Genomic DNA, 26067 nt, shown 5'->3' with positions numbered 1-26067 from the left:
ATATTGACCTCATCCCGTCAGTAGAGGATACATGGTTGCTCTTTAAAAGTGATTTCCTCACCATCTTAAAAGCATGCCCCATTTCAAAAAATTGTAGAACTAAGAACAGATATAGACCTTGGTTCAACCCAGACTTGACTGCCCTTGACCAGCACAAAAACACCCTGTGGCATTCTGCATTAGCATCAAATAGCCCCCGCGATATGCAACTTTTCAGGGAAGTCAGGAAGCAATATACACAGTCAGTTAGGAAAGCTAAGGCTAGCTTTTTCAAACAGTAATTTGCATCCTGTAGCACTAATTCCAAAAAGTTTTGGGACACTGTAAAGTCCATGGAGAATAAGAGCACCTCCTCCCAGCTGCCCACTGCACTGAGGCTAGGAAATACTGTCACCACCGATAAATCTACAATAATCGATAATATCAAGAAGCATTTTTCTATGGCTGGCCATGCTTTCCACCTGGCAAACCCCCCTCTGTCGGTCTCCATGGGGATGCCACAGGGTTCAATTCTCAGGCCGACTCTTTTCTCTGTATATATCAATGATGTCGCTCTTGCTGCTGGTGATTCTCTGATCCTCCTCTATGCAGACAAAACTATTCTGTATACCTCTCGCCCTTCTTTGGACACTGTGTTAACAAACCTCCAAATGAGCTTCAATGCCATACAACACTCCTTCCGTGGCCTCCAACTGGTTCATTAATGTCCTGTCAGAAGGACCATGTTCTATGGATTCATTAGTGTCCTGTCAGAAGGACCATGTTCTATGGATTCATTAGTGTCCTGTCAGAAGGACCATGTTCTATGGATTCATTAGTGTTCTATGGGTTCATTAGTGTCCTGTCAGAAGGACCATGTTCTATGGGTTCATTAATGTCCTGTCAGAAGGACCGTGTTCTATGGATTCATTAATGTCCTGTCAGAAGGACCATGTTCTATGGGTTCATTAGTGTCCTGTCAGAAGGACCGTGTTCTATGGGTTCATTAATGTCCTGTCAGAAGGACCATGTTCTATGGATTCATTAGTGTCCTGTCAGAAGGACCATGTTCTATGGATTCATTAGTGTTCTATGGATTCATTAGTGTCCTGTCAGAAGGACCGTGTTCCATGGATTCATTAGTGTCCTGTCAGAAGGACCATGTTCTATGGATTCATTAATTGCTGTGCAATCCGGTTTCCGAGCCGGTCACGGGTGCAACTCAGCCACGCTCAAGCTACTAAACGATATCATAACCGCCATCGATAAAAGATAGTACTGTGCAGCCGTCTTCATCAACCTGGCCAAGGCTTTCGACTCTGTCAATCACCGTATTCTTATCGACAGACTCAATAGCCTTGGTTTTTCTAATGACTGCCTCGTCTGGTTCACCAACTACTTTGCAGACAGAGTTCAGTGTGTCAAATCGGAGGGCCTGTTGTCCGGACCCCTGGCAGTCTCTATGGGGGTACCACAGGGTTCAATTCTCGGGCCGACACTTTTTTCTCTGTATATATCAACGATGTCGCTCTTGCTGCAGACGATTCCCTGATACACCTCTACGCAGACGACACCATTCTGTATACTTCTGGTCCTTCCTTGGACACTGTGCTAACTAACCTCCAAACGAGCTTCAATGCCATACAACACTCCTTCCGTGGCCTCCAACTGCTCTTACATGCAAGTAAAACTAAATGCATGTTCTTCAACCGATTGCTTCCCGCACCTGCCCGCCCGCCCGACTAGCATCACTACTCTGGACGGTTCTGACTTAGAATATGTGGACAACTACAAATACCTAAGTGTCTGGTTAGACTGTAAACTCTCCGTCCAGACTCACATTAAGCATCTCCAATCCAAAATGAAATATAGATTCGGCTTCCTATTTTGCAACAAAGCCTCCTTCACTCATGCTGCCAAACATACCCTCATAAAACTGACCATCCTACCGATCCTTGACTTTGCGATGTAATTTACAAAATAGCCTCCAACACTCTACTCAGCAAACTGGATGTAGTCTATCACAGTGCCATCCGTTTTGTCACCAAAGCCCCAAAACTGCCCTCACTACATATTCGTCGCCAAACCCACTGACTCCAGGTCATCTATAATAATGTTCTAGGTAAAGCCCCGCCTTATCTCAGCTCACTGGTCACCATAGCAGCACCCACCCGTAGCACGCGCTCCAGCAGGTCTATTTCATTGGTCATCCCCAAAGCCAAAACTTACTTTGGCCGCCTTTCCTTGCAGTTCTCTGCTGCCAATGATAGGAAAGAACTGCAAAAATCACTGAAGCTGGAGACTTTTATCTCCCTCTAACTCTAAGCATTAGCTGTCAGAGTAGCTCACTGTACCTGTACACAGCCCATCTGTAAATAGCACACCCAACTACCTCATCCCCATATTGTTATTTATCTTCTTGCTCTTTTGCACTCCAGTATCTCTACTTGCAAGTCATCATCTGCACATCTATCACTCCAGTGTTAATGCTAAATTGTAATTATTTCACCTCCTAAGGCCTATTTATTGCCTTACCTCCCTAATCTTCTACATTTGCACACACTGTACATAGATTTTTCTATTGTGTTATTGACTGTACTTTTGTTTATGTGTAACTCTGTGTTGTTGTTTTTGTCACACTGCTTTTTATCTTGGCCAGGTCACAGTTGTAAATGAGAACTTGTTCTCAACTGGCCTACCTGGTTAAATAAAGGTGAAATAAATACATTTAAAAAACTCTATGCTGTAACACACATTTAACTCTGTGATGTAATACACCTTTAACTCTATGATATAATACACCTTTAACTCTATTATATATAATCATAGGCTACTGCATACTGTACCTATCACCTACCTTGAAATCACTGGCTACTGTATACCTATAACCTGCCTTGGCCCTGAGACAGGTATCAATTTTAGAAGGCAACAATCCACATATCCTTTACCTTGCATGGTAAAAGCTGCTGGATTTTTAAATATAATGTATTATATTAGTTTATCTCATTCTCAACACCTTAAACTACAATAGTCTACAAACAAATCGTGCACTCTACTCTAGAGAATAGATGTTGGAAACATCACATTCAGGGCTGTCTATCCAGCAGGAACTTTACAGACACAAGCTGTTTTATGGAAGTAGTGTAACTGATCAGGGGCGCTAGGAGTGGGCTGGGAGCTCTGCTCTTCTAGCTCTAGAACGAGACAGAACGCGATTGCAGAAAATAAGCTGCTGAGTCAAACAGGCCACCTGACGCGCGGACTCAACCGCTGATTTGTCATCACCGCTGTGTTTATCGCTTTCAGACCGCATTCGGTGAAAAGGTTCCCGAAGTGGAGGCAAAGGTGAACTCCAACGGAAAGCAACGGACAGTTTTGAAATCGGCAAGAGACTACAACGAAGGGCGCGAAGGATGTTCTATTCACGTCGTCGTCTCATTATGTAGATAGACACAGAGAAAAGGAGCCCTTTGGAATCAAGCTCCTCTCTCTACCATTCCGGGGTTCAGGGGACGACAGAGACTGGTTGGTTACTGTTAGATTCTCTGACACTGGGAGTGAAAACAACGTGACATTACGAAGGAAAAACCTGCCTGTTCCCTGCTTTTAGCGGTGAGTAGTGATACTTTATTGTAATGTTTTTAATGGTGTTTTTTTTTATGGATGAGAGTGGAGTTAAGAGCTGTGAGGTTATATGAGCGGTGAGCGTCAATGCAAGACATGCGCTCCTCTGGGAGAGACAAGTTCATCATTACAATCACACTCAAGTCTAAAGGTAGCCTGTTACATAACAATCCTGTCATAATAATGAGAATAAAATACGTCTAGTTTATTTTCTAAATAAGAAATACTTAACTTAGTATAAGATTCACAACAACAAGATATTACTTCTTGCTGTATTTCGTTTTAGCTGCAGTAGAATATAATGTGTGACAATGATTACACTACAGACCCATTCAGCCTACTTTCAGATGAGTTACAGCCTTTTGTCTTCACTATGTTTGTCTGCTCTTTCAGGAAAACACTTACTTAGCCCAAGCAATAATGAACACCATTGTTTCAGATTCTCCTCAATGTGTAGTTGCTGCAATAGCAAGATATTTATTTTTACAGCCTAAAGCCATATATATGTGGGCAGTAGTAAGACTGGCCACAACAGTGGCTTGGCTTTTGTTATTCATTGCTTGCTTCCAGCGTTAGCTAAGAGAGCGAAAGAGGGAGAGAGAGTGTGACCATTCACTGACAGCTGGTTTCAGTCCCTTCAGTGGACTTCTTGCTGTTAAGTGCTCCAGTCAAAGCCAGTTTAGAGTGGCCATTTCCCTACAGGGCAGGTAGATTATAATGCACACTTTTCCCTCTGTAGTGTAGGTTCCATTGAAGACTTGATCAATGTAGAATTGAGTCCAGTGAAGCATGGTGCTGTTTCTATTTGTGACAGAGCCTGGACTACTGCTCTATCCCAAGCCTGCTGCTCTATGCTCCTTCCTATATATTTGTCACTACACCTCTTCACCTAAGTTAGGCTGAGATGGCTCCCTGGAACTCATATATTCATTGGTAACATACTCATTCACTTCACATTAAAACTGGGAAGGATGCTTAACGCTGCTCAAGCAGAGAGTTTTTTTAAAGCCTTTTGAGGGATCCATGTTGTGCATGTGGTCTAAAAACAGAATGTTTTTTATGTGCCTTTGAAAGGACCTTTGTTGTCAAAGAAAGTTCATTTTAGCCTAAAAGCATTTGCAATATGTCATTGTACATTAGATAAGTTCCACTGACTACCATCATCCAAGTGCATCGACTCACATAACCCTCAATGTTACTTGTAGTTAGTATATTCATGTTTAATGCACTTTATTGCAACATCAAGGTTGTGGGTCCGATTCCCACAGTGGACAAGTACGAAAATGTATATACTCACTACTGTAAGTTGGTCGTGGTAAGAGCATCTGCTAAGTGACTAAAATGTATATACTAGTGTATAAAGTGTATATACTAATACAACCCACACAGCCTAGTGTATATATACTAATACAACCCACACAGCCTAGTGTATATATACTAATACAACCCACACAGCCTAGTGTATATATATATAAATACAACCCACACAGCCTAGTGAATATATACTAATACAACCCACACAGCCTAGTGTATATACTAATACAACCCACACAGCCTAGTGTATATATACTAATACAACCCACACAGCCTAGTGTATATATACTAATACAACCCACACAGCCTAGTGTATATACTAATACAACCCACACAGCCTAGTGTATATATACTAACACAACCCACACAGTCTAGTGTATATACTAATACAACCCACACAGCCTAGTCTATATATACTAATACAACCCACACAGCCTAGTGTATATACTAATATAACCCACACAGCCTAGTGTATATATACTAATACAACCCACACAGCCTAGTGTATATATACTAATACAACCCACAAAGCCTAGTGTATATACTAATACAACCCACACAGCCTAGTGTATATACTAATACAACCCACACAGCCTAGTGGAAATACTAATACAACCCACACAGCCTAGTGTATATACTAATATAACCCACACAGCCTAGTGTATATATATACTAATACAACCCACACACAGCCTAGTGTATATATACTAATACAACCCACACAGCCTAGTGTATATATACTAATACAACCCACACAGTCTAGTGTATATACTAATACAACCCACACAGCCTAGTGTATATATACTAATACAACCCACACAGCCTAGTGTATATATACTAATACAACCCACACAGCCTAGTGTATATACTAATACAACCCACACAGCCTAGTGTATATATACTAATACAACCCACATAGCCTAGTGTATATACTAATATAACCCACACAGCCTAGTGTATATACTAATACAACCCACACAGCCTAGTGTATATATACTAATACAACCCACACAGCCTAGTGTATATATACTAATACAACCTACATAGCATAGTGTATATATATACACTAATACAACCCACACAGCCTAGTGTATATGTACTAATACAACCCACACAGCCTAGTGTATATATGCTAATACAACCCACACAGCCTAGTGTATATATACTAATACAACCCACACAGCCTAGTTAATATACTAATACATCCCACACAGCCTAGTGTATATACTAATACAACCCACATAGCATAGTGTATATATACCAATACAACCCACACAGCCTAGTGTATATATACTAATACAACCCACACAGCCTAGTGTATATATACTAATACAACCCACACAGCCTAGTGTATATATACTAATACAACCCACACAGCCTAGTTAATATACTAATACAACCCACACAGCCTAGAGTATATACTAATATAACCCACACAGCCTAGTGTATATATACTAATACAACCCACACAGCCTAGTGTATATACTAATACAACCCACACACAGCCTAGTGTATATACTAATACAACCCACACAGCCTAGTGTATATATACTAATACAACCCACACACAGCCTAGTGTATATACTAATACAACCCACACAGCCTAGTGTATATATACTAATACAACCCACACAGCCTAGTGTATATGTTAATACAACCCACACAGCCTAGTGTGTATATACTAATACAACCCACACAGCCTAGTGTATATATACTAATACAACCCACATAGCCTAGTGTATATACTAATACAACCCACACAGCCTAGTGTATATACTAATACAACCCACACGCAGCCTAGTGTATGTATACTAATACAACCCACACAGCCTAGTGTATGTATACTAATACAACCCACACAGCCTAGTGTATATATACTAATACAACCCACACAGCCTAGTGTATATACTAATATAACCCACACAGCCTAGTGTATATATACTAATACAACCCACACACAGCCTAGTGTATATACTAATACAACCCACACAGCCTAGTGTATATATACTAATACAACCCACACACAGCCTAGTGTATGTACTAATACAACCCACACGCAGCCTAGTGTATGTATACTAATACAACCCACACAGCCTAGTGTATGTATACTATAACAACACACACATGCTTGGTGTAGATATACTAATACAACCCACACAGCCTAGTGTATATATACTAATACAACCCACACAGCCTAGTGTATATACTAATACAAACCACACAGCCTAGTGTATATATACTAATACAACCCACACAGCTTAGTGTATATATACTAATACAACCCACACAGCCTAGTGTATATATACTAATACAACCCACACAGCCTAGTGTATATATACTAATACAACCCACACAGCCTAGTGTATATACAAATACAACCCACACAGCCTAGTGTATATATACTAATACAACCCACACAGCCTAGTGTATATACTAATACAACCCACATAGCATAATGTATATATACCAATACAACCCACACAGCCTAGTGTATATATACTAATACAACCCACACAGCCTAGTGTATATATACTAATACAACCCACACAGCCTAGTGTATATATACTAATACAACCCACACAGCCTAGTTAATATACTAATACAACCCACACAGCCTAGAGTATATACTAATATAACCCACACAGCCTAGTGTATATATACTAATACAACCCACACAGCCTAGTGTATATACTAATACTACCCACACACAGCCTAGTGTATATACTAATACAACCCACACAGCCTAGTGTATATATACTAATACAACCCACACACAGCCTAGTATATATATACTAATACAACCCACACAGCCTAATGTATATACTAATACAACCCACACAGCCTAGTGTATATACTAATACAACCCACACAGCCTAGTGTGTATATACTAATACAACCCACACAGCCTAGTGTATATATACTAATACAACCCACATAGCCTAGTGTATATACTAATACAACCCACACAGCCTAGTGTATATACTAATACAACCCACACGCAGCCTAGTGTATGTATACTAATACAACCCACACAGCCTAGTGTATGTATACTAATACAACCCACACAGCCTAGTGTATATATACTAATACAACCCACACAGACTAGTGTATATATACGAATACAACCCACACAGCCTAGTGTATATATACTAATACAACCCACACAGCCTAGTGTATATATACTAATACAACCCACACAGCCTAGTGTATATATACTAATACAACCCACACAGCCTAGTGTATATATACTAATACAACCCACACAGCCTAGTGTATATATACTAATACAACCCACACAGCCTAGTGTATATACAAATACAACCCACACAGCCTATTGTATATATACTAATACAACCCACACAGCCTAGTGTATATATACTAATACAACCCACACAGCCTAGTGTATATACTAATACAACCCACACAGCCTAGTGTAAATATACTAATCCAACCCACACACAGCCTATTGTATATATTAATACAACCCACACAGCCTAGTGTATATGTACTAATACAACCCACACAGGCTACTGTATGTATACTAATATATCCCACACACAGCCTAGTGTATATACTAATACAACCCACACAGCCTAGTGTATATATACTAATACAACCCACATAGCCTAGTGTATATATACTAATACAACCCACACAGCCTAGTGTATATATACTAATACAACCCACACACAGCCTAGTGTATATATACTAATACAACCCACACAGCCTAGTGTATATATACTAGTACAACCCACACAGCCTAGTGTATATATACTAATACAACCCACACAGCCTAGTGTATATATACTAATACAACCCACACACAGCCTAGTGTATATATACTAATACAACCCACACAGCCTAGTGTATATATACTAATACAACCCACACGCAGCCTAGTGTATGTATACTAATACAACCCACACAGCCTAGTGTATGTATACTAATACAACCCACACAGCCTAGTGTATATATACTAATACAACCCACACAGCCTAGTGTATATACTAATATAACCCACACAGCCTAGTGTATATATACTAATACAACCCACACACAGCCTAGTGTATATACTAATACAACCCACACAGCCTAGTGTATATATACTAATACAACCCACACACAGCCTAGTGTATGTACTAATACAACCCACACGCAGCCTAGTGTATGTATACTAATACAACCCACACAGCCTAGTGTATGTATACTATAACAACACACACATGCTTGGTGTAGATATACTAATACAACCCACACAGCCTAGTGTATATATACTAATACAACCCACACAGCCTAGTGTATATACTATTACAAACCACACAGCCTAGTGTATATATACTAATACAACCCACACAGCTTAGTGTATATATACTAATACAACCCACACAGCCTAGTGTATATATACTAATACAACCCACACAGCCTAGTGTATATATACTAATACAACCCACACAGCCTAGTGTATATACAAATACAACCCACACAGCCTAGTGTATATATACTAATACAACCCACACAGCCTAGTGTATATACTAATACAACCCACATAGCATAATGTATATATACCAATACAACCCACACAGCCTAGTGTATATATACTAATACAACCCACACAGCCTAGTGTATATATACTAATACAACCCACACAGCCTAGTGTATATATACTAATACAACCCACACAGCCTAGTTAATATACTAATACAACCCACACAGCCTAGAGTATATACTAATATAACCCACACAGCCTAGTGTATATATACTAATACAACCCACACAGCCTAGTGTATATACTAATACTACCCACACACAGCCTAGTGTATATACTAATACAACCCACACAGCCTAGTGTATATATACTAATACAACCCACACACAGCCTAGTATATATATACTAATACAACCCACACAGCCTAATGTATATACTAATACAACCCACACAGCCTAGTGTATATACTAATACAACCCACACAGCCTAGTGTGTATATACTAATACAACCCACACAGCCTAGTGTATATATACTAATACAACCCACATAGCCTAGTGTATATACTAATACAACCCACACAGCCTAGTGTATATACTAATACAACCCACACGCAGCCTAGTGTATGTATACTAATACAACCCACACAGCCTAGTGTATGTATACTAATACAACCCACACAGCCTAGTGTATATATACTAATACAACCCACACAGACTAGTGTATATATATGAATACAACCCACACAGCCTAGTGTATATATACTAATACAACCCACACAGCCTAGTGTATATATACTAATACAACCCACACAGCCTAGTGTATATATACTAATACAACCCACACAGCCTAGTGTATATATACTAATACAACCCACACAGCCTAGTGTATATATACTAATACAACCCACACAGCCTAGTGTATATACAAATACAACCCACACAGCCTATTGTATATATACTAATACAACCCACACAGCCTAGTGTATATATACTAATACAACCCACACAGCCTAGTGTATATACTAATACAACCCACACAGCCTAGTGTAAATATACTAATCCAACCCACACACAGCCTATTGTATATACTAATACAACCCACACAGCCTAGTGTATATGTACTAATACAACCCACACAGCCTACTGTATGTATACTAATATATCCCACACACAGCCTAGTGTATATACTAATACAACCCACACCGCCTAGTGTATATATACTAATACAACCCACATAGCCTAGTGTATATATACTAATACAACCCACACAGCCTAGTGTATATATACTAATACAACCCACACACAGCCTAGTGTATATATACTAATACAACCCACACAGCCTAGTGTATATATACTAGTACAACCCACACAGCCTAGTGTATATATACTAATACAACCCACACAGCCTAGTGTATATATACTAATACAACCCACACAGCCTAGTGTATATACTAATACAACCCACACACAGCCTAGTGTATATATACTAATACAACCCACACAGCCTAGTGTATATATACTAATACAACCCACACAGTCTAGTGTATATACTAATACAACCCACACAGAGCCTAGTGTATATACAAATACAACCCACACAGCCTAGTGTATATATACTAATACAACCCACACAGCCTACTGTATATATACTAATATATCCCACACACAGCCTAGTGTATATATACTAATACAACCCACACAGCCTACTGTATATATACTAATACAACCCACACAGCCTAGTGTATATACTAATACAACCCACACGCAGCCTAGTGTATATACTAATATAACCCACACAGTCTAGTGTATATATACTAATACAACGCACACAGCCTAGTGTACATACTAATCCAACCCACACAGCCTACTGTATATATACTAATATATCCCACACACAGCCTAGTGCATATACTAATACAACCCACACAGCCTAGTGTATATACTAATACAACCCACACAGCCTAGTGTATATATACTAATACAACCCACACAGCCTACTGTATATATACTAATACAACCCACACAGCCTAGTGTATATATACTAATACAACCCACACAGACTTGTGTATATACTAATACAACCCACACAGCCTAGTGTATATATACTAATACAACCCACGCAGCCTAGTGTATATATATACTAATACAACCCACACAGCCTAGTGTATATACTAATAAAACCCACACAGCCTAGTGTATATACTAATACAACCCACACAGCCTAGTGTATATATACTAATACAACCCACACAGCCTGGTGTATATATACTAATACAACCCACACAGCCTAGTGTATATATACTAATACAACCCACACAGCCTAGTGTATATATACTAATACAACCCACACACAGCCTAGTGTATATATACTAATATATCCCACACACAGCCTAGTGTATATACTAATATAACCCACACAGCCTAATGTATATATACTAATACAACCCACACAGCCTAGTGTATATACTAATACAACCCACACAGCCTAGTGTATATACTAATACAACCCACACAGCCTAGTGTATATACTAATATAACCCACACAGCCTAGTGTATATACTAATATAACCCACACAGCCTAGTGTATATATACTAATACAACCCACACAGCCTAGTGTATATATACTAATACAACCCACAAAGCCTAGTGTATATATACTAATACAACCCACACAGCCTAGTGTATATATACTAATACAACGCACACAGCCTAGTGTACATACTAATCCAACCCACACAGCCTACTGTATATATACTAATATATCCCACACACAGCCTAGTGTATATACTAATACAACCCACACAGCCTAGTGTATATACTAATACAACCCACACAGCCTAGTGTATATATACTAATACAACCCACACACAGCCTAGTGTATATATACTAATACAACCCACACAGCCTAGTGTATATATACTAGTACAACCCACACAGCCTAGTGTATATATACTAATACAACCCACACAGCCTAGTGTATATATACTAATACAACCCACACAGCCTAGTGTATATATACTAATACAACCCACACAGCCTAGTGTATATATACTAATACAACCCACACAGCCTAGTGTATATACTAATACAACCCACACACAGCCTAGTGTATATATACTAATACAACCCACACAGCCTAGTATATATATACTAATACAACCCACACAGCCTAGTGTATATATACTAATACAACCCACACAGCCTAGTTAATATACTAATACAACCCACACAGCCTAGAGTATATACTAATATAACCCACACAGCCTAGTGTATATATACTAATACAACCCACACAGCCTAGTGTATATACTAATACTACCCACACACAGCCTAGTGTATATACTAATACAACCCACACAGCCTAGTGTATATATACTAATACAACCCACACACAGCCTAGTATATATATACTAATACAACCCACACAGCCTAATGTATATACTAATACAACCCACACAGCCTAGTGTATATACTAATACAACCCACACAGCCTAGTGTGTATATACTAATACAACCCACACAGCCTAGTGTATATATACTAATACAACCCACATAGCCTAGTGTATATACTAATACAACCCACACAGCCTAGTGTATATACTAATACAACCCACACGCAGCCTAGTGTATGTATACTAATACAACCCACACAGCCTAGTGTATGTATACTAATACAACCCACACAGCCTAGTGTATATATACTAATACAACCCACACAGACTAGTGTATATATACGAATACAACCCACACAGCCTAGTGTATATATACTAATACAACCCACACAGCCTAGTGTATATATACTAATACAACCCACACAGCCTAGTGTATATATACTAATACAACCCACACAGCCTAGTGTATATATACTAATACAACCCACACAGCCTAGTGTATATATACTAATACAACCCACACAGCCTAGTGTATATACAAATACAACCCACACAGCCTATTGTATATATACTAATACAACCCACACAGCCTAGTGTATATATACTAATACAACCCACACAGCCTAGTGTATATACTAATACAACCCACACAGCCTAGTGTAAATATACTAATCCAACCCACACACAGCCTATTGTATATACTAATACAACCCACACAGCCTAGTGTATATGTACTAATACAACCCACACAGCCTACTGTATGTATACTAATATATCCCACACACAGCCTAGTGTATATACTAATACAACCCACACAGCCTAGTGTATATATACTAATACAACCCACATAGCCTAGTGTATATATACTAATACAACCCACACAGCCTAGTGTATATATACTAATACAACCCACACACAGCCTAGTGTATATATACTAATACAACCCACACAGCCTAGTGTATATATACTAGTACAACCCACACAGCCTAGTGTATATATACTAATACAACCCACACAGCCTAGTGTATATATACTAATACAACCCACACACAGCCTAGTGTATATATACTAATACAACCCACACAGCCTAGTGTATATATACTAATACAACCCACACGCAGCCTAGTGTATGTATACTAATACAACCCACACAGCCTAGTGTATGTATACTAATACAACCCACACAGCCTAGTGTATATATACTAATACAACCCACACAGCCTAGTGTATATACTAATATAACCCACACAGCCTAGTGTATATATACTAATACAACCCACACACAGCCTAGTGTATATACTAATACAACCCACACAGCCTATTGTATATATACTAATACAACCCACACAGCCTAGTGTATATATACTAATACAACCCACACAGCCTAGTGTATATACTAATACAACCCACACAGCCTAGTGTAAATATACTAATCCAACCCACACACAGCCTATTGTATATACTAATACAACCCACACAGCCTAGTGTATATGTACTAATACAACCCACACAGCCTACTGTATGTATACTAATATATCCCACACACAGCCTAGTGTATATACTAATACAACCCACACAGCCTAGTGTATATATACTAATACAACCCACATAGCCTAGTGTATATATACTAATACAACCCACACAGCCTAGTGTATATATACTAATACAACCCACACACAGCCTAGTGTATATATACTAATACAACCCACACAGCCTAGTGTATATATACTAGTACAACCCACACAGCCTAGTGTATATATACTAATACAACCCACACAGCCTAGTGTATATATACTAATACAACCCACACACAGCCTAGTGTATATATACTAATACAACCCACACAGCCTAGTGTATATATACTAATACAACCCACACGCAGCCTAGTGTATGTATACTAATACAACCCACACAGCCTAGTGTATGTATACTAATACAACCCACACAGCCTAGAGTATATACTAATATAACCCACACAGCCTAGTGTATATATACTAATACAACCCACACAGCCTAGTGTATATACTAATACTACCCACACACAGCCTAGTGTATATACTAATACAACCCACACAGCCTAGTGTATATATACTAATACAACCCACACACAGCCTAGTATATATATATACTAATACAACCCACACAGCCTAATGTATATACTAATACAACCCACACAGCCTAGTGTATATACTAATACAACCCACACAGCCTAGTGTGTATATACTAATACAACCCACACAGCCTAGTGTATATATACTAATACAACCCACATAGCCTAGTGTATATACTAATACAACCCACACAGCCTAGTGTATATACTAATACAACCCACACGCAGCCTAGTGTATGTATACTAATACAACCCACACAGCCTAGTGTATGTATACTAATACAACCCACACAGCCTAGTGTATATATACTAATACAACCCACACAGACTAGTGTATATATACGAATACAACCCACACAGCCTAGTGTATATATACTAATACAACCCACACAGCCTAGTGTATATATACTAATACAACCCACACAGCCTAGTGTATATATACTAATACAACCCACACAGCCTAGTGTATATATACTAATACAACCCACACAGCCTAGTGTATATATACTAATACAACCCACACAGCCTAGTGTATATACAAATACAACCCACACAGCCTATTGTATATATACTAATACAACCCACACAGCCTAGTGTATATATACTAATACAACCCACACAGCCTAGTGTATATACTAATACAACCCACACAGCCTAGTGTAAATATACTAATCCAACCCACACACAGCCTATTGTATATACTAATACAACCCACACAGCCTAGTGTATATGTACTAATACAACCCACACAGCCTACTGTATGTATACTAATATATCCCACACACAGCCTAGTGTATATACTAATACAACCCACACCGCCTAGTGTATATATACTAATACAACCCACATAGCCTAGTGTATATATACTAATTCAACCCACACAGCCTAGTGTATATATACTAATACAACCCACACACAGCCTAGTGTATATATACTAATACAACCCACACAGCCTAGTGTATATATACTAGTACAACCCACACAGCCTAGTGTATATATACTAATACAACCCACACAGCCTAGTGTATATATACTAATACAACCCACACAGCCTAGTGTATATACTAATACAACCCACACACAGCCTAGTGTATATATACTAATACAACCCACACAGCCTAGTGTATATATACTAATACAACCCACACAGTCTAGTGTATATACTAATACAACCCACACAGAGCCTAGTGTATATACAAATACAACCCACACAGCCTAGTGTATATATACTAATACAACCCACACAGCCTACTGTATATATACTAATATATCCCACACACAGCCTAGTGTATATATACTAATACAACCCACACAGCCTACTGTATATATACTAATACAACCCACACAGCCTAGTGTATATACTAATACAACCCACACGCAGCCTAGTGTATATACTAATATAACCCACACAGTCTAGTGTATATATACTAATACAACGCACACAGCCTAGTGTACATACTAATCCAACCCACACAGCCTACTGTATATATACTAATATATCCCACACACAGCCTAGTGCATATACTAATACAACCCACACAGCCTAGTGTATATACTAATACAACCCACACAGCCTAGTGTATATATACTAATACAACCCACACAGCCTACTGTATATATACTAATACAACCCACACAGCCTAGTGTATATATACTAATACAACCCACACAGACTTGTGTATATACTAATACAACCCACACAGCCTAGTGTATATATACTAATACAACCCACGCAGCCTAGTGTATATATATACTAATACAACCCACACAGCCTAGTGTATATACTAATAAAACCCACACAGCCTAGTGTATATACTAATACAACCCACACAGCCTAGTGTATATATACTAATACAACCCACACAGCCTGGTGTATATATACTAATACAACCCACACAGCCTAGTGTATATATACTAATACAACCCACACAGCCTAGTGTATATATACTAATACAACCCACACACAGCCTAGTGTATATATACTAATATATCCCACACACAGCCTAGTGTATATACTAATATAACCCACACAGCCTAATGTATATATACTAATACAACCCACACAGCCTAGTGTATATACTAATACAACCCACACAGCCTAGTGTACATACTAATCCAACCCACACAGCCTACTGTATATATACTAATATATCCCACACACAGCCTAGTGTATATACTAATACAACCCACACAGCCTAGTGTATATACTAATACAACCCACACAGCCTAGTGTATATATACTAATACAACCCACACACAGCCTAGTGTATATATACTAATACAACCCACACAGCCTAGTGTATATATACTAGTACAACCCACACAGCCTAGTGTATATATACTAATACAACCCACACAGCCTAGTGTATATATACTAATACAACCCACACAGCCTAGTGTATATATACTAATACAACCCACACAGCCTAGTGTATATATACTAATACAACCCACACAGCCTAGTGTATATACTAATACAACCCACACACAGCCTAGTGTATATATACTAATACAACCCACACAGCCTAGTGTATATACTAATATAACCCACACAGCCTAGTGTATATACTAATACAACCCACACACAGCCTAGTGTATATACTAATGCAACCCATACACAGCCTTATGTATATATACTAATACAACCCACACAGCCTAGTGTATATACTAATACAACCCACACAGCCTAGTGTATATACTAATACAACCCACACAGCCTAGTGTATATACTAATACAACCCACACAGCCTAGTGTATATACTAATAGAACCCACACACAGCCTAGTGTATATATACTAATACAACCCACACAGCCTAGTGTATATATACTAATACAACCCACACAGTCTAGTGTATATACTAATACAACCCACACACAGCCTAGTGTATATACAAATACAACCCACACAGCCTAGTGTATATATACTAATACAACCCACACAGCCTACTGTATATATACTAATATATCCCACACACAGCCTAGTGTATATATACTAATACAACCCACACAGCCTACTGTATATATACTAATACAACCCACACAGCCTAGTGTATATACTAATACAACCCACACGCAGCCTAGTGTATATACTAATATAACCCACACAGTCTAGTGTATATATACTAATACAACGCACACAGCCTAGTGTACATACTAATCCAACCCACACAGCCTACTGTATATATACTAATATATCCCACACACAGCCTAGTGCATATACTAATACAACCCACACAGCCTAGTGTATATACTAATACAACCCACACAGCCTAGTGTATATATACTAATACAACCCACACAGCCTACTGTATATATAATAATACAACCCACACAGCCTAGTGTATATATACTAATACAACCCACACAGACTTGTGTATATACTAATACAACCCACACAGCCTAGTGTATATATACTAATACAACCCACGCAGCCTAGTGTATATATATACTAATACAATCCACACAGCCTAGTGTATATACTAATAAAACCCACACAGCCTAGTGTATATACCAGTACAACCCACACAGCCTAGTGTATATATACTAATACAACCCACACAGCCTAGTGTATATATACTAATACAACCCACACAGCCTAGTGTATATATACTAATACAACCCACACACAGCCTAGTATATATATACTAATATATCCCACACACAGCCTAGTGTATATACTAATATAACCCACACAGCCTAATGTATATATACTAATACAACCCACACAGCCTAGTGTATATACTAATACAACCCACACAGCCTAGTGTATATACTAATACAACCCACACAGCCTAGTGTATATACTAATATAACCCACACAGCCTAGTGTATATACTAATATAACCCACACAGCCTAGTGTATATATACTAATACAACCCACACAGCCTAGTGTATATATACTAATACAACCCACAAAGCCAAGTGTATATATAATAATACAACCCACACAGCCTAGTGTATATATACTAATACAATGCACACAGCCTAGTGTACATACTAATCCAACCCACACAGCCTACTGTATATATACTAATATATCCCACACACAGCCTAGTGTATATACTAATGCAACCCACACAGCCTAGTGTATATACTAATACAACCCACACAGCCTATTGTATATATACTAATACAACCCACACAGCCTACTGTATATATACTAATACAACCCACACAGCCTAGTGTATATATACTAATACAACCCACACAGACTTGTGTATATACTAATACAACCCACACAGCCTAGTGTATATATACTAATACAACCCTCGCAGCCTAGTGTATATATATACTAATACAACCCACACAGCCTAGTGTATATACTAATAAAACCCACACAGCCTAGTGTATATACTAATAGAACCCACACAGCCTAGTGTATATATACTAATACAACCCACACAGCCTAGTGTATATATACTAATACAACCCACACAGCCTAGTGTATATATACTAATACAACCCACACAGCCTAGTGTATATATACTAATACAACCCACACACAGCCTAGTGTATATATACTAATATATCCCACACACAGCCTAGTGTATATACTAATATAACCCACACAGCCTAATGTATATATACTAATACAACCCACACAGCCTAGTGTATATACTAATACAACCCACACAGCCTAGTGTATATACTAATACAACCCACACAGCCTAGTGTATATACTAATATAACCCACACAGCCTAGTGTATATACTAATATAACCCACACAGCCTAGTGTATATATACTAATACAACCCACACAGCCTAGTGTATATATACTAATACAACCCACACAGCCTAGTGTATATATACTAATACAACCCACACAGCCTAGTGTATATATACTAATACAACCCACACAGCCTAGTGTATATACTAATACAACCCACACACAGCCTAGTGTATATATACTAATACAACCCACACAGCCTAGTGTATATACTAATACAACCCACACAGCCTAGTGTATATACTAATACAACCCACACAGCCTAGTGTATATACTAATACAACCCACACACAGCCTAGTGTATATACTAATACAACCCACACACAGCCTAGTGTATATATACTAATACAACCCACACAGCCTAGTGTATATACTAATATAACCCACACAGCCTAGTGTATATATACTAATACAACCCACACATCCTAGTGTATATACTAATACAACCCACACAGCCTAGTGTATATACTAATACAACCCACACACAGCCTAGTGTATATATACTAATACAACCCACACAGCCTAGTGTATATACTAATCCATGCCATGCTTAAAACAACGGTTCTTGAAAAGGTAGAATCCATTTCCAGACCTCTTCTCACAACTCTTGTCAGTCTGGAGTTCTGATTCATTTAATTGTGTTAAGAATTAACAAAAATTCAGGAGAGAGGACCAGGCTTGAATGGAACTGCTTTAACTTGTTGCCTTGAACGCAGCTCTGGGAGCTCATGAATCACCAGTTGCTACTAATTGCCAATCAGCCTCCAAGCTGGTTTTCAATACTTGAACTCGTTGCCTTGAACGCAGTTCCTCAACAAGCATCAGTTGCAACTCATTGGTAATCAGCCTCCACACCTGTCCACACCGGCCTTCCCTGTGGCTCAGTTGGTAGAGCTTGGTGTTTGCAACGCCAGCATGGTGTTTGCAACGCCAGGGTTGTGGGTTCTATTCCCACGGGGGGCCAGTACAAAAAAAAAAAGAAATGCATGAAATGAAATGTATCCATTCACTACTGTAAGTCGCTCTGGATAAGAGTGTCTACTAAATGACTAAAATATAAAAATGTCCTTAATCAGCACTGCAACCCTACTTAAACCTGACCAACCAAACATTAAGTCAGTTTGTTCTGCACTGCATGTCATAGGATGCTGTGTGTTGCAAGTTAATTGTAATGTTTTGTTGCATCTGCTTCAGTTCAGGTCTTCTTCACTAACCTCTACTCTATTTGTCTCACAACCTGGCTGTTGAAATCATTTGTCTCTTGGTGTTGCATGCTTTAGTTTCATTGTTTTCTATTGCTGATTCAGGCTCTCTATATCCCACGTTCCCCTCATATGACAGACCAGCATGCTGCCTGCTTTCATGACATTTCCTCCCTGCCGACCTGGCTAGTTTTGCGGCCTGTTCTCAGCATGCTCTTCTTGGTGTATCTCACGACTGTCCTGCTTCACCGACTGCACCATGGGAAGTATCGTGGCGATGAGGCTGTGCAGCCAAACATCGCTTTCTTAATCTCGGTTATTCAAACATTTCCTCGTACAGTAATTTATTTTCAATACGTTCTGTATTAATTTCCATTCATGTTAAGAGTAATTGATATATAGAGTAATTGATATAAAGAGTAATTGATATAAAGAGTAATTGATATAACGAGTAATTGATATATAGAGTAATTGATATATAGAGTAATTGATATAAAGAGTAATTGATATAAAGAGTAATTGATATATAGAGTAATTGATATAAAGAGTAATTGATATATAGAGTAATTGATATATAGAGTAATTGATATATAGAGTAATTGATATAAAGAGTAATTGATATATAGAGTAATTGATATAAAGAGTAATTGATATAAAGAGTAATTGATATATAGAGTAATTGATATAAAGAGTAATTGATATATAGAGTAATTGATATATAGAGTAATTGATATAAAGAGTAATTGATATAAAGAGTAATTGATATATAGAGTAATTGATATAAAGAGTAATTGATATATAGAGTAATTGATATATAGAGTAATTGATATAAAGAGTAATTGATATAAAGAGTAATTGATATAAAGAGTAATTGATATAAAGCAGCTTGGTGCTTGTCATTATGCCGTGAATTAAAGCTTGTGAAGGACACGTGTGCCAGTCCATATGACTGCAGCCCTGACGCGGTATCAGCTTGGTGCAGATTGGCCACATCCTGCCATCCTGCAGACCAGCCTTCTCACTCTAGAGATGTCATTTCATTGTGTTGTCCAGCCATGATTGTTCTCTTGGTATTTTGCTCTCTCCCCCTAATCTTCCAATAAACTACTTCAACCTCTCTCCAGTCGGTTGACTATGGCTGCCCCTCCTTCCGTGACCTTATCCACCTCCACCCATGTTGCATACCGCATGATGACAGCACGCATCCGAGGGCAACCATGACAACGCCTCCAACTCAATCATCAAGTTTGCAGACAACACTACAGTGGTAGGCTTGATTACCAACAACGACGAGACAGTCTACAGGGAGGAGGTGAGGGCCCTCGGAGTGTGGTGTCAGGAAAACAACCTCACACTCAATGTCAACAAAACAAAGGAGATGATCGTGGACTTCAGGAAACAGCAGAGAGAGTACCCCCCCATCCACATCGACGGGACAGTAATGGAGAAGGTGGAAAGTTTTAAGTTCCTCGGCATACACATCACGGACAAACTGAAACGGTCCACCCACACAGACAGCGTGATGACGAAGACGCTACAGCGCCTCTTCAACCTCAGGAGGCTGAAGAAATTTGGCTTGTCACCAAAAGTACTTACAAACTTTTACAGATGCACAATCGAGAGCATCCTGTCGGGCTGTATCACCGCCTGGTACGGCAAATGCTCTGCCCACAACCGCAAGGCTCTCCAGAGGGTAGTGAGGTCTGCACAACGCATCACCGGGGGCAAACTACCTGCCCTCCAGGACACCTACACCACCCGATGTCACAGGAAGGTCAAAAAGATCATCAAGGACAACAACCACCCGAGCCACTGCCTGTTCACCCCGCTACCATCCAGAAGGCGAGGTCAGTACAGGTGCATCAAAGCTGGGACCGAGACACTGAAAAACAGCTTCTATCTCAAGGACATCAGACTGTTAAACAGCCATCACTAACATTGAGTGGCTGTGGCCAACATATTGACTCTAATCTCTAGCCACTTTAATAATTAAAATTGGATGTAATAAATGTATCTCTAGTCACTTTAAACAATGCCACTTTATATAATGTTTACATACCCTACATTACTCATCTCATATGTATATACTGTACTCTATACCATCTACTTCATCTTGCCTATGCCGCACGGCCATTGCTCATCCATATATTTATATGTACATATTCTTATTCATTCCTTTACACTTGTGTGTATAAGGTAGTTGTTGTGAAATTGTTAGATTATTTGTTAGATATTAATTCACGGTCAGAAGTAGAAGCGCAAGCATTTCGCTACACTCGCATTAACATCTGCTAACCATGTGTATGTGACCAATAAAATTTGATTGGATTAACAAAAAGTTAAGCTTTATTTTGATGTATTGCACTTGTGATTTCATGAAAGTTAAATATTTATAGTAATTTAATTTCAATTTCACGCTCTGCAATTTCACTGGATGTTGGCCAGATGGGATGCTAGCGTCCCAATGATCCGCAAGAAGTTAACTTTCCTGTCTGCCCTTCCCTTTGCTTCTCTTTCCCACTTCCTAAAATCATCCCAGTCTATTCTACGTGCCTTTCCTTTCTTGGTTTCTTCAAAGTCCTGCAATTTCTTTCAACATTCTGCTAATAAAGCTTCACTCAATGTGCCTTTTAAGGGAAAATCTTCTACCTTGTGCCAGAGCAGTACCTGTTTCAGAATGTCATTGCCCCACTTATCTCCCATTACCTTCACTGGTTCAGTCATTGGGTCAGGCAGGCAAGGTTCTCCCTTACTGCTTTTGGTTTCCATTGTGAAACTGTCAATACACACATACACTCAGAACTATAGGTTAACTCAAAAATAAATTGACCATGGGTTATCTCAAAAGGGGGTGTTTTTTCGCCATCAAAATGTGTTTTTATTTCGTTATGTAATTTAGAATTTTGTACCCATACTTTATTTCCCCGATGCAAAATGTTGTATGTGTTTTATGCACATAACCAATTATTTCCCAAGTATATCCAATTCTCCTATGGCTCCATTGGTCAAATTGCAGCCTGCTAAAATGATGTGCGAACCTGCAGGAATATTTTCATACTTCAATCTCATTTTTGATCAATACAAGTTGATTTGAAATGGTCAGTGATCTGTTTATTAACTTGGCTTTCGAAGACTTTAGAAACGCATGGCAGGATGGATATAGGTCTATAACAGCTTGGGTCTAGAGTGTCACCCCCTTTGAAGAGGGGGATGACCGCGGCAGCTTTCCAATCTTTAGGGATCTCAGATGATACGAAGGAGAGGTTGAACAGACTGGTAATAGGGGTTGCAACAATGGCGGCGGATAATTTTAGAAAGAGAGGGTCCAGATTGTCTAGCCCAGCTGATTTGTACGGGTCCAGGTTTTGCAGCTCTTTCAGAACATCTGCGATCTGGATTTGGGTGAAGGAGAAGCTGGGGAGGCTTGGGCGAGTTGCTGTGGGGGGTGCAGGGCAGTTGACCCTGGTAGGGGTAGCCAGGAGGAAACCATGGCCAGCCGTAGAGAAATGCTTATTGAAATTCTCAATTATCGTGGATTTATCGGTGGTGACAGTGTTTCCTAGCCTCAGTGCAGTGGGCAGCTGGAAGGAGGTGCTCTTATTCTCCATGGACTTTGCAGTGTCCCAAAACATTTTGGAGTTAGAGCTACAGGATGCACATTTCTGTTTGAAAAAGCTAGCCTTTGCTTTCTTGACTGACTGGGTGTATTGGTTCTTGACTTCCCTGAAATGGTACATATCGTGGGGACTATTCGATGCTAGTGCAGTTCGCCACATGGGGGTAGTCGTTTCAGAGATAGTGCTTCAAGAATCACTGTTTAGTGTTTGAGCATTCAGAAAAAAATTATATTGTGCATTGTCGTAAGGTGTTAATTCTGTCCATAGAATGGTGTACATATGCAGGGAGTGACACCACACTGGGTTTTAGAACAATCTAGAAAAGCAGAAATCTTCTCAGTCAATGAGCCACAGTAGGTCTCCCTGATGGCGTTCCAATCGTTTAGGAGTTTTTGGTAAGGCATGGCAACTGCAACTACCTTGGTTATTTGTGAAGACCATTTTATTCGGGTTAGCTAGTAGTTCTTGAAATGTCAGTCCCATGTGAATTGACTACAGTTAGTGACGTCCAATCTGGCCCCTGCCAAAATGTTTTTACGATCACAATTACTAGTCTCCTTGTTTCACAAACTAGTGGATTTATGTTGCAATCACTGTTTCACACTCACAAACAAACTTAAAGGGTCTTCTCATTGTCAAACATTTAAGGATGTCAATCGAGATTATGATTGACATATGTGTATATACAGTATGTGGATAGAATATGTGACCCGTTTCAGGAAACTAGGCGTATGTCGCAAGTCTCGACTTCACAGGAGAGCTGTTTAACTTTTTCATTTTTTTGACAAACTTTATCAATGTGTTTTTTTTTTGCAGAAATGCTTTCTGGAACATATGAACTTTCATGTGCCTCAATAACAAACTTGTATGCCATCTGTAAATACTAATAAAATGGTTAAATTACAAGCCTAGTTGGTTAAGCCACAGAAAAAGGTATCAACCTTCCCACTAGCCATGATTGGCTGAGATAATGAGTGGACTGGACAGGCCGAGAGGATTTCTGATTGGTCTCCCATATAGGGGCTTCTGTCTATTTGAGCTGGTTAGTTTTGAAATCTGTGGAATTAGAGTATGATAGCTAAAGAGATGGAGAAAATACCTGTCTTCAGATTACATCTTCAAACTAAGGGCAACCATGGCAGCCGTGACAGGGAGACATGTCCATCATGCATGATGTATATGGGTAAGATAGTCTAACGTTAGCTAGCTACATTTTCAGATATTACACGTTTATAATTTTGACAGTGGTTTCATTTCAAGTTAAAGTGAACTGTTAGCTAGCTAACATTAGCTGGCTGGCTCCCTAGCTAGAATTATGTGTATGATGTTATTATTCATATCCCAGAACCTTTTGCTTTGCTAGTAAAAGCCTAATGTTACAGCTAGCTAACGTTGAACCTGGTTGGTTAGCGCCCAGCAGATTCATGCAGGGTAGTAATGACATGATTTGGCACTGTTCATTGTTTAACTAGCTAACGTTAGCTGGCTGGCTCATTAGCGTGTGTGATCTTGCACATTGTTTACCTAGCTTGGTTCATTGTTTACCTAGCTAGCTACATGTCTTAAGCTAACGTGTACATCACCCGTTGAATATGGCCGGTGTCAGTAAACGT

The 26067-nt window shown here is 38.9% G+C and overlaps 1 protein-coding gene across 1 annotated transcript in view; it reads left to right on the top strand.

Annotated features, from left to right (window-relative positions):
• Positions 1 to 3143: 3143 nt before the first annotated feature.
• Positions 3144 to 26067, top strand: part of LOC106613405 (contactin-5) — a 507858-nt gene continuing 484934 nt past the window's right edge. Inside the window, exon 1 of the mRNA XM_045724946.1 lies at positions 3144 to 3591. The gene's annotated coding sequence lies outside the window, so the exon portion shown is untranslated. The remainder of the gene's footprint in view (positions 3592 to 26067) is intronic.

The sequence above is a fragment of the Salmo salar genome, chromosome ssa09, assembly GCF_905237065.1.
Source record: "Salmo salar chromosome ssa09, Ssal_v3.1, whole genome shotgun sequence".
In the NCBI taxonomy this organism is placed as follows: Eukaryota; Metazoa; Chordata; class Actinopteri; order Salmoniformes; family Salmonidae; genus Salmo; species Salmo salar.
The sequence above is the reverse complement of the archived record's forward strand: the minus strand, read 5'-3'. Positions and strand labels throughout refer to the sequence as shown.